We start from the raw sequence: 9,413 nt of genomic DNA, 5'->3' as shown, positions 1-9,413 counted from the left end.
TATTTCCCTACTTTTAACCTCCTTCAGAATCCTTTGGTCTATGTATAATAGGTTGTGTGTTCCTCTTTTTCCTTTTGGCATCCTTTCTGTTCATCTGAGAGCAGTCCGCGGTTATGAAGGAACTGATAAATGTGTTCTCTCAGTTGTGCAGTAATTATTTTCCACATTGTAGGTAAATAGGTAAATAGGTCTTTAGTTGCTGGGGATTGTCGATTTTTTTTTTCTGTCTTTTTACACTAGTTGATTCTACCTTTGGTCATCCATTCCGGTACATGTGCTTTGTGGATGCATTTCAGTTTCTGAACTAGCCTTTCGTCAAGTGTTGTGAATTTCTTACCCAGTAGGCATGTATTCCGTCATGACCTGGTGCTCTCCAGTTGGCCATTTTTCGTAGGGTTGTCTTCCTCGCTGATTTCATTCACTATTCCTTCTTCGATTTGCTTTGACTTTCATTTCTTTCACCCATTCTGCTTTTCTATTATGATCCTTTCGTTCTTCCCATATCTGGATCCAGTAGTATTTGTTTCATTTCTTCCATTTACGCTTTAGTAGAATTGACTTTCGTTATTTTCGAATGTCCTGTTTTGTTTGCACTATTCAGATTTGTATCAGTATCGTCTTAATCTCTCTTCTGTTGCTGCTATTTTTTCCTTCACTTCTTCCTGTTTCTTGCTGAGCCTCTCCTCGCTGGTCGCATTTCTACTTTTCCAACTTCTTCTAGTTATTTTCATCTTATTTATCGCTTTCGCTCTTTCTTTCGTTTGTCGTTCTGAGTTTCCAGCCTCAATTCCGATCCAGGTTTTATCGGTCCTTTTTCTTTCTCAGTGTTTTCATTTTTTTCGCTTTAAATTCATACTTACTGTCTTGGCACCGGCATAGAAGAACTCGTTTAGATCTGTAATGGTCTGTGCTGGGATGTGTGGGAGGAGTTTGTTAACCTTCTCTGTTTCAGTTTTTCGTTTTTTCTACTCTTGGTTTTCAAAGGATCGAATCTTTGTTTTTTTTCTCATTCATAAGTTTCCTGATATTTTTAACTTCAGCCAATTCATTTTCGTTAAGTTCTGTTGTTCCATAGGTCTCGGTCTCCACGGTTATTGTGTCTAAGCTTTGCAGTTCTTCTACCCCCGTATGTTTCTATGTTTGGGGTTTCCTCGACAAGCGTTTCTTCGTCTGTTCCACCATTTATCTTTCAGTTCGAGATTTGAAAGTCAGCCTTTATTGAGGATAAGTTTCGCTTGGTCTGTAATGCTTTGTTCTGATGTATGGTAGTCATTAGCGATGCCCCATAACCTTTTCATCCGCTTGCGATATCCTGGGTCATTACCAGTCCATCATCTTTTTTTGTCTATTTTTCTTCCTTCAGTTTTTGGGTCGATGCCGATTACTTTCATTCTCCTATGTTTTATCTGTTTTCCTAGTTTTTCATAGTTATTACAAAATATCTGATATTTCACCAAAACCTCTAAAAAAAATGGCACCAATAAAAATGGTAAAATGGCACAGTTAAAGTGTCACCGGAAAAAATGGCAGAGTAAAAATGTCACCAGAAAAAATGGCAGAGTAAAAATGGCACCGGTAAAAAATGTCACCGGTAAAAATGCCAAAGTGATTAAATAGGTAAAAAGTGGCACTTTGAAAACAGAAATATAGGATCGTTTCGGAAGTGCGGGCTAAGCTCCGATTTCCCTACTTTTAAATAGCTTCAGTTTATGTTATATAGTTATTATTATTATTATTAGACGATACCACTTGTGCGCGTATGTTACGTGAGTTCTTATTAGTAATGATATGTGTCTTAGTGAGAGTTCTTGTCTTATTACATATGATGTTGTATCTTAGAGAGAGAGAGATGTTGTTGTAATGACATTTTATAACACAGACATATAATAACGATACAATTTACCTTTTTGTAGAAATCACAACACAAAGATGAGCTTTATCCAAAACACATGGTGAATTTATTTAATACGACCGGTCGGGATTTCCTCATTAAGAACTCAAAGTTTCACATCTTAGTTTCTGAAGTGACGTCTCGCTTCAGACGTCCGCCTGTCTGTCTCCCCTGACTGTCTCTCCTGACTGTCTCTCTGACTGTCTCTGACTGTCTCTGACTCTCTCTCGACCAACTAACTCCCACCTGCTATATTGAGAACTCCATGCATCCCGGCCACGTGAGCAAAATTCACGTGTCTCAACATGCGCGACTTTGCACGTTTTCGACATTGATTTCCCAATAACCTATTTTCCTTGTGTTGTTTCCACAAAGGAATTTAACCTACATATCTAATTTATTTAACTCATATTTTATTATCCACATTCTTTTAACAATTGAATAGTTTATTTATTATTTATTTCATCCGAATTAACAATTTACTGGACATTCCATTTAAACCTATTGTTCTTTAAAACTTATGTCCAGGGTTCGATTTCTGCTTTCTCTTATTTTCATTTTAACTAATCTCTCTATTTTTATACTTACATGAACAGGGGACAGCCCTTATCATGTAACATTTAGAAAAGGACGATTTAGTTAGGTTCAATTTCTGTAGAAGATCTGAAAAGAAAAATTATAACGTTATATTTCATAAGTATTTTATAATAAATATTTATATATAATAACCTGAAAAAAAGTCTAAATAAAATTTTACAACTGCCATATTTACTAAAACTCAGTTTATTTTTTTAAGTCTTGGCAATGACAACTTAATTTAGTGATTTAATCGCTAGCGGCCACTGCTTTTAATTTTACTTAAAAAAAATCACGCTATTACACAGAACATTAGCAAAATTAATTTACAAATTTACATTCACAAATAACCTATTTTTTAATAATAAGTTGGGTTTGTTTTACAAGAGACTTGATTCTAAACAACTAGTGTCGAGCGTTACGTGAGATTAAAAAAAAATTGCTAACACAATAGGGTCATATCTTTGAAGTCTCGAAAATGCTTTAAAGATAAAAAATAAATCAAATTACTGGTAGAAATCCACTCAATAAAAGTCACGGTAACATTTATTGGGCGAGTTTCTACCAGTATATTGTTTTATTTTTAAGCCATTATCGAGGCTTCAAAGATGTCAGAGTCAAATCGCGGCCACTTCAGTTTATTTTCTGTATGGCGTTATATTAATTTAAAAAGTGATAAGTGTTTTTTTTCTATAAATGCGTAGTATTAAATTGATTTTTATAACCTTTTTCTTTTTTTATTTGCCTATACAAAATTTGATTTTTCGAAGACTTTTTTATATGACTTTTTCCAAGACTTTTTTCGAACTCTAATTATAATGTTTACGAAAATAAAATAAGAGAAAAGAAAACTAAAAGGAAATTAAAAAAAAAAAATCTAAGCACCGGGAGGAAATTTCACGTTTTCCTAAAGTTACTTAGTCCACAATACATTGTAGTCTACATTGCACTGTGCAGAATCTACTGCTGATTTTATGAAATTATTTATATATATAATGATTCTAATTGAAGTTTAAGATGCAAAAGTCAAGTGTCATGGTTAAAGTGTGCTCTAAACAGAAAATTCATTTCGAATGCGCACTTGGTATTATAAATGAACCTACTGTTAACTTTATATGCCTGGCGTTTCTGCTAGTGCTTTGATAATGGCTTTGTTGGAGTTATAAATTATGATGAATAATCAAACGAATAGAAAAAGGAAGAGAAAGAAAGCAATAACGTTTCATATTCCTTATCGCTACCTCCCTAAAGGCTTCATGCATGCTCACTAAAAGAATCGGTCAAACCAGCGTTAACATTGATCGTGATTAACCCTTATTAAGAAAAAAATCTTAGCCAGCACCTCTACCAGTGTAAATGCCTATTAAAATATTAATTTTTTGAGGGGGGGGTAAGAATATAGAAAAATATATAAATGATATTTCAGAAATTTAAAGCGTTGTGTCACTATGTTTTCCAGGATATGGAATCTTTATTTTTTTCATTATTCGAAAATAATATGTTTTATTTCATATTTTTAATTTGATTTATGAAATGAGGAAGAAAACAAATAGAAGAACGTTGGTAAATAAAACAAGAAAGAAAGAGAAAAGGGAGTGGATAGGTAAAGACGAAAAATATAAAAAAGACGAATAGAATAAATGAAAAGAAGGAAAGGAAAAGAAAAGAAGTAAAGGAAAAGAAAAGAAGTCAAGGAAAAGAAAGGAAAAGAAAAAAAAGAAAAGAAACATGATGATAAGTAAACGAGATGATACGGACGAGAAAAAAGAAAGAACAACCGAAAAAGGAAAAATCGATGAAAAAGAAAAATGGAAGAAAGAAAGAATGAATAACTGATTGATACGAAAAAATATCGTAAAGGTAAAAAATAGTGAAAAGTAAAAAAAGCCGGGAATAAAGAAGAAGAAGAAGAAGAAGAAGAAGAAGAAGAAGAAGAAGAAGAAATAATTAAAGACAGTTGGAAAAGGCGAAAAACAAACAAAAAAAAACGGGGTGATCAGATAAGAATCTTAAAATCATGTCCAAGATAAAGAAGGCGACTCCAAATTTGTCGCCGACAACCAACCAGGATCTTTACCCGCTGACAACTGGCGCCATTCCTATCTGTCCCTAAGACGCGTCGGGTCACGCATGACTGGCGTTCACGTTTCTTATATATTAAAACCAGCACTTTAGAATTCATTAGTAAAAATATGGAAGCACCAAAGTGAAATTATATTATATAATGCTTTTTCACACATGGAATCAACTTAAAATATGTCTCTCTTATTAATAATCTACAAGAAGACGTGTTTGTGTAGCCGTTAATGAATGCGAACGACCTAATGATTCGTCTGGGTTCGATGAGATTTTTTTTATTATTTATTTTATTTATTTTTTGCAATTTCACCCCAGACAAAGCACAGCGCCACTTTGATGTTGTGGAACTAATATCTGGGAAATAATTTTCAAAGGTACTATGAAGGGAGTCGAGCAGCAAGATACCCGTTTACATTGCACTTAAACTTCTTGAATGTCAGTACAATCAGAAAAGCAGGATCCTGGAAAGGAATTCCAAAATCTAACAGTTCTGAGGAATAAACTATTAAAGTAGAAGACTTTCTTACATCTGAGTATTTCTACTTTGTAGGGGTGGGATTTTGCTTGTCGGGTTTGTCGGGTTTGTCGGGGGTATTTACATCAAAGGGGTACAGAGGTTTGTAGTTTGTCAGAGAACCTACCATTAAAATACTTTGAAAACAGACAGAGGGATGCAACATTTCATCGATGGGACCGATGTTGAAGCCTAGCTGACAGTTCGGGACCTATTAGTTTGACGACTCTCTTTTGAACCCTGTCTAAGAGTGAGAGACTAGTAGCAGATGCACCATCCCAAGATAAAAGTACACAAGGTACACATTGACTGCAGATGATATAATAGTGAGCTCTGTCTTATGAAGATGCTCCCAGATGAGATCAATAATTTGATTAGATTTAAAAATTCTGAGCGATATTTCCATCCCAAATTATCATTAACAGTTTCTAAATATTTAAACCTGGTGTAAGAGGCAAATGTATCTTCAAGGGAGGTAATTGGTTCCGACAACAGAGGGCGTAGTAATCATGCGATTTGGTCTCATCAGATACTCACAAGGGCGTAAATAAAAAAAGGAGGCTTACGACAAACTTTTGCGCGATTATCCAAAAACATTACCAGACTTAAACTATGTTTATGAAGGAAATTGGACAATGTAACAGGCAAAACATTGTGAAAATGGCAGCCATTAAAATGAAGAAAAATAGACCGAAAAATGTAAATAATCTCTATCTCTACGATTACATAAAGTCATTTTGTGTGTGTTTGTGTGTGTGAGTTCTTTCTTTATAGGTTCTGAAACGACTGAACCTATCTTTGCAAAATTCACACAAAGCTAATTTATATATTTGGCAGTATTCTTAGATATATTTTGTACAGAAATTCATCCGATAATATCAAAAATCGAAAAATAAATATTTTCAAACCAATAAAATATGGCCAAATTTGTTTGCATTTGTATATACAATAAACCCCGGTATACGGCATTAAAAATAATAATAAAATACAGTATAACATATCATATATATGTATATAATCAAATAATATTATAAATAAACCGTTAGGCGAGAGGGGGGGCAAATACAGTAACCAGGGGCCGGAAAAACATCGTATTCCACATCTAACCTGAAAAATCCATATCCTAGGGCCATCGTATCCCGGGGTTCTACTATATAGTGTCCTGGCAAGACAGCTTTATTTTTTGCTACTTTTGGATGAATTTTGCTTAGAGATGTTTTTGCTTGGTTGCCTCGCCGGTGGCTTTTCCAGGCCACTAATATATATATATATATATATATATATATATATATATATATATATATATATATATATATATATATATTAAGTAATCTGATTTATAATTTAAAAGTTTTAAAAATTTTTAAATTTAACAATCAAAATTTAATTAAATTAAAAATCAGTTTCATAAGAAGGAACAACAACAAAGTCAATTATCTGTACGATCGTTTCGGAAATCCGTGCTTTTTATTTGTGGTATACATGAAGTCACGTAGAATAATTATACATAATAAAATAAAAAGCTATAGCAAACATCTAAATGACTACTTTAAATACAGTTCCTGATTTCAAAAAAAGAAAAACCAAAAGATTCATCTGCCTTACTTTTAATGCTAGGTTTATTTTTGGTGTCTTTTCAATTCAATAGAAATCCTCCTAAATTTGCTGATGAGGAGACCGTACTTACCAAAAAAACTATGTATAATTATTCTACGTGACTTCATGTATACCACAAATAAAAAGCACGGATTTCCGAAACGATCGTACAGATAATTGACTTTGTTGTTGTTCCTTCTTATGAAACTGATTTTTAATTTAATTAAATTTTGATTGTTAAATTTAAAAAATTTTAAAACTTTTAAATTATAAATCACATTACTTAATATTGAATTAGCTCTAGGACATTTAACTATCGAGCTTATTATATATCTAAATTACAACGAGCATTTCCTGTATTTTAATTAAACTAGTAATTTCACAATTACATTAAAATACACTTAGCTCTTTAGACTATTATTCTAATCTCCTTTAAATTATATATATATATATATATATATGTATGTATGTATATATATATATGTATATATATATGTATATATATATATGTATATATATGTATATATATATATATATATATATATATATATATATATATATATATACTAGCAAAAGTACCCGTCGTTGACTGGGTTCAAAAACAGCCTCCAGAAAATATATATATAAGAGCAAATAATTAATAAAACATGTTAAAAACACTTTGAAGAAGAGTTAAAAGCATATTTAATCTGAAAAAGAAACACTTGATAAGTGGATAGTACTTAATCCGCGTAGTTTCGAAGAAATACTTTCCTTCTCATCAAAGGGTAGGAATTAGCAAAATGCGGGATCGGATTTTGCATACAAAAGTATTTGATGAAACTGTATGTAAGTCAAAAATCTTATTTGATGATAACAAAAAGTGAAGCAGAGGAATATGGTGAAGAAAAAGGTGATTTCACGTGAATGGATAGTAAGGTGAAAGGATTTTATATATATATATATATATATATATATATATACATATATATATATATATATATATATATATATATATATATATATATATACTCGTAGCCGAAATGAATATTGAAATGCCCATATTTTTGGTTCAATGGGACAAAACTACATGAAAGGTTGCAGGCTTTTTTGAAGATTATAATATTCTATGGTTAAAATTTTTTAACAATTGGTAAAAAAAAGTACCTATATTTTCAAACCAAAAAATATGGCCAAATTTGCCTACATATATATAGTATTCTGGCAGGCTAGCTTCAGTTTTGTTGCTTTTGGATAAATTTTGCTTAGGTTTTTTTTTTGCTTGGTTATCTCCCCTGTAGCCTTGCCAGGCCACTAATATTACACATCTGCTATTTATACTTGCTTGTTTGCTTATTGAATATTTTAGTTGGTGCAGTAAAAGCTGAGATTATGAATAGAGAAGGAGTGGAATATAAAGACGGCGGGGGGGGGGGGCAGTATAAGCATTGTTAAGCTTAGAAGCATAAAAGAAGTTGGGTAAGAAGATGACGTAACTGCATAAATTACGTCATTAAAGGAGAAAGTGAAAGGACAAAAATAATAGTATTATCAACAACAACATACGAGAAGGGAAATACGAAGATAAAGTAAATAGATAAATAACGTAGATAAAAAAGAAAAGTAAAAGTTGAAAGTTTCAGAATATTATGAAGATAATATACATGGTTAGGAACAGGGTCCTCCTTTATTCCCGGGCAACACAGGGATGGACTTCTAGTAAATGATACTCTTGAGGTATTTCATCGCAACACGTGAAAATTGCTTTTTTTTAATTTCTGAAAACTCATCTGAAAATGGCCAACATTTACTAAAGTATTTTTTTAAAAACGAGCATGTCTGCCAATATGTCTGCAACTTTGGAGACATCACCCACCATCCTGTTTCAACCCGACGTCCTCAAAAACAAGCTATTACCGTTCGTCGAACTAAGATAAGAACATGGGTTGAAAGAACTTCGCGTTATCACAAGAGACACAGAAGTTACTCTCCCTCTGACTTGTCTCGCTATATTTTTTGGAATTTGTATTTTTTTAAATTTAAGATAAAATTTTATTAATAAGATTAAAGCGAATTTATTAATGCGTCATAAAATATTTTCCATTTGAAAAAATAAAAATGTAAGCATTATATTAATTTGCTTTAGTTTCTGACACACCTAGTGCATTCATATCAGCCTTCTTGTCTTTCTGTGTAGAAAAGACGAAGATTGACTCTCTGTTTATACGGTTTTCAAGCTTCAATGGAGGCTTAAAACCCAAATCCATCAAGTAATTTATCCTGAGGATTACACACACACACACACACACACACACACACACACACACACACACACACACACACACACACACACACACACACATAAACAGACGCATACAACGAAATGAAAATCGAACAAACAAAAATGACAAAATTTTTTTATTTCAAGATTTCCTCGAGATGATTGATTTGAAAAAAAAAATACAAATAAAATAACGTGAAATAGATGGTTTGCTTTGCTCTTTTGCCGAACGAAAAATAACCGTTAGTATTCAAAGTATAGCTAGTGTTTATGGCATGAAATATGTAAAAAATATATATAACGACATATAGCCGTTAGAATTTAAAAGATATGGTGCTGTTTTGTTTCTTTTTCGGAATGAATGTAGTTGTTAGAATTCAAAATGTTGGATTTGTATATGAAATAAAATTAGCGTTTCTTTGGGTTTTTAAAAAATTAATTTATAGATTGTTGTTTCATTTTATTGTTGATATTATTCTCTAAACTAGAAGTAAATT

Source organism: Euprymna scolopes, chromosome 5 (genome assembly GCF_053919585.1).
Source record: "Euprymna scolopes isolate OS-2025 chromosome 5, ASM5391958v1, whole genome shotgun sequence".
Lineage (NCBI taxonomy): Eukaryota > Metazoa > Mollusca > Cephalopoda > Sepiida > Sepiolidae > Euprymna > Euprymna scolopes.
The sequence above is the reverse complement of the archived record's forward strand: the minus strand, read 5'-3'. Positions refer to the sequence as shown.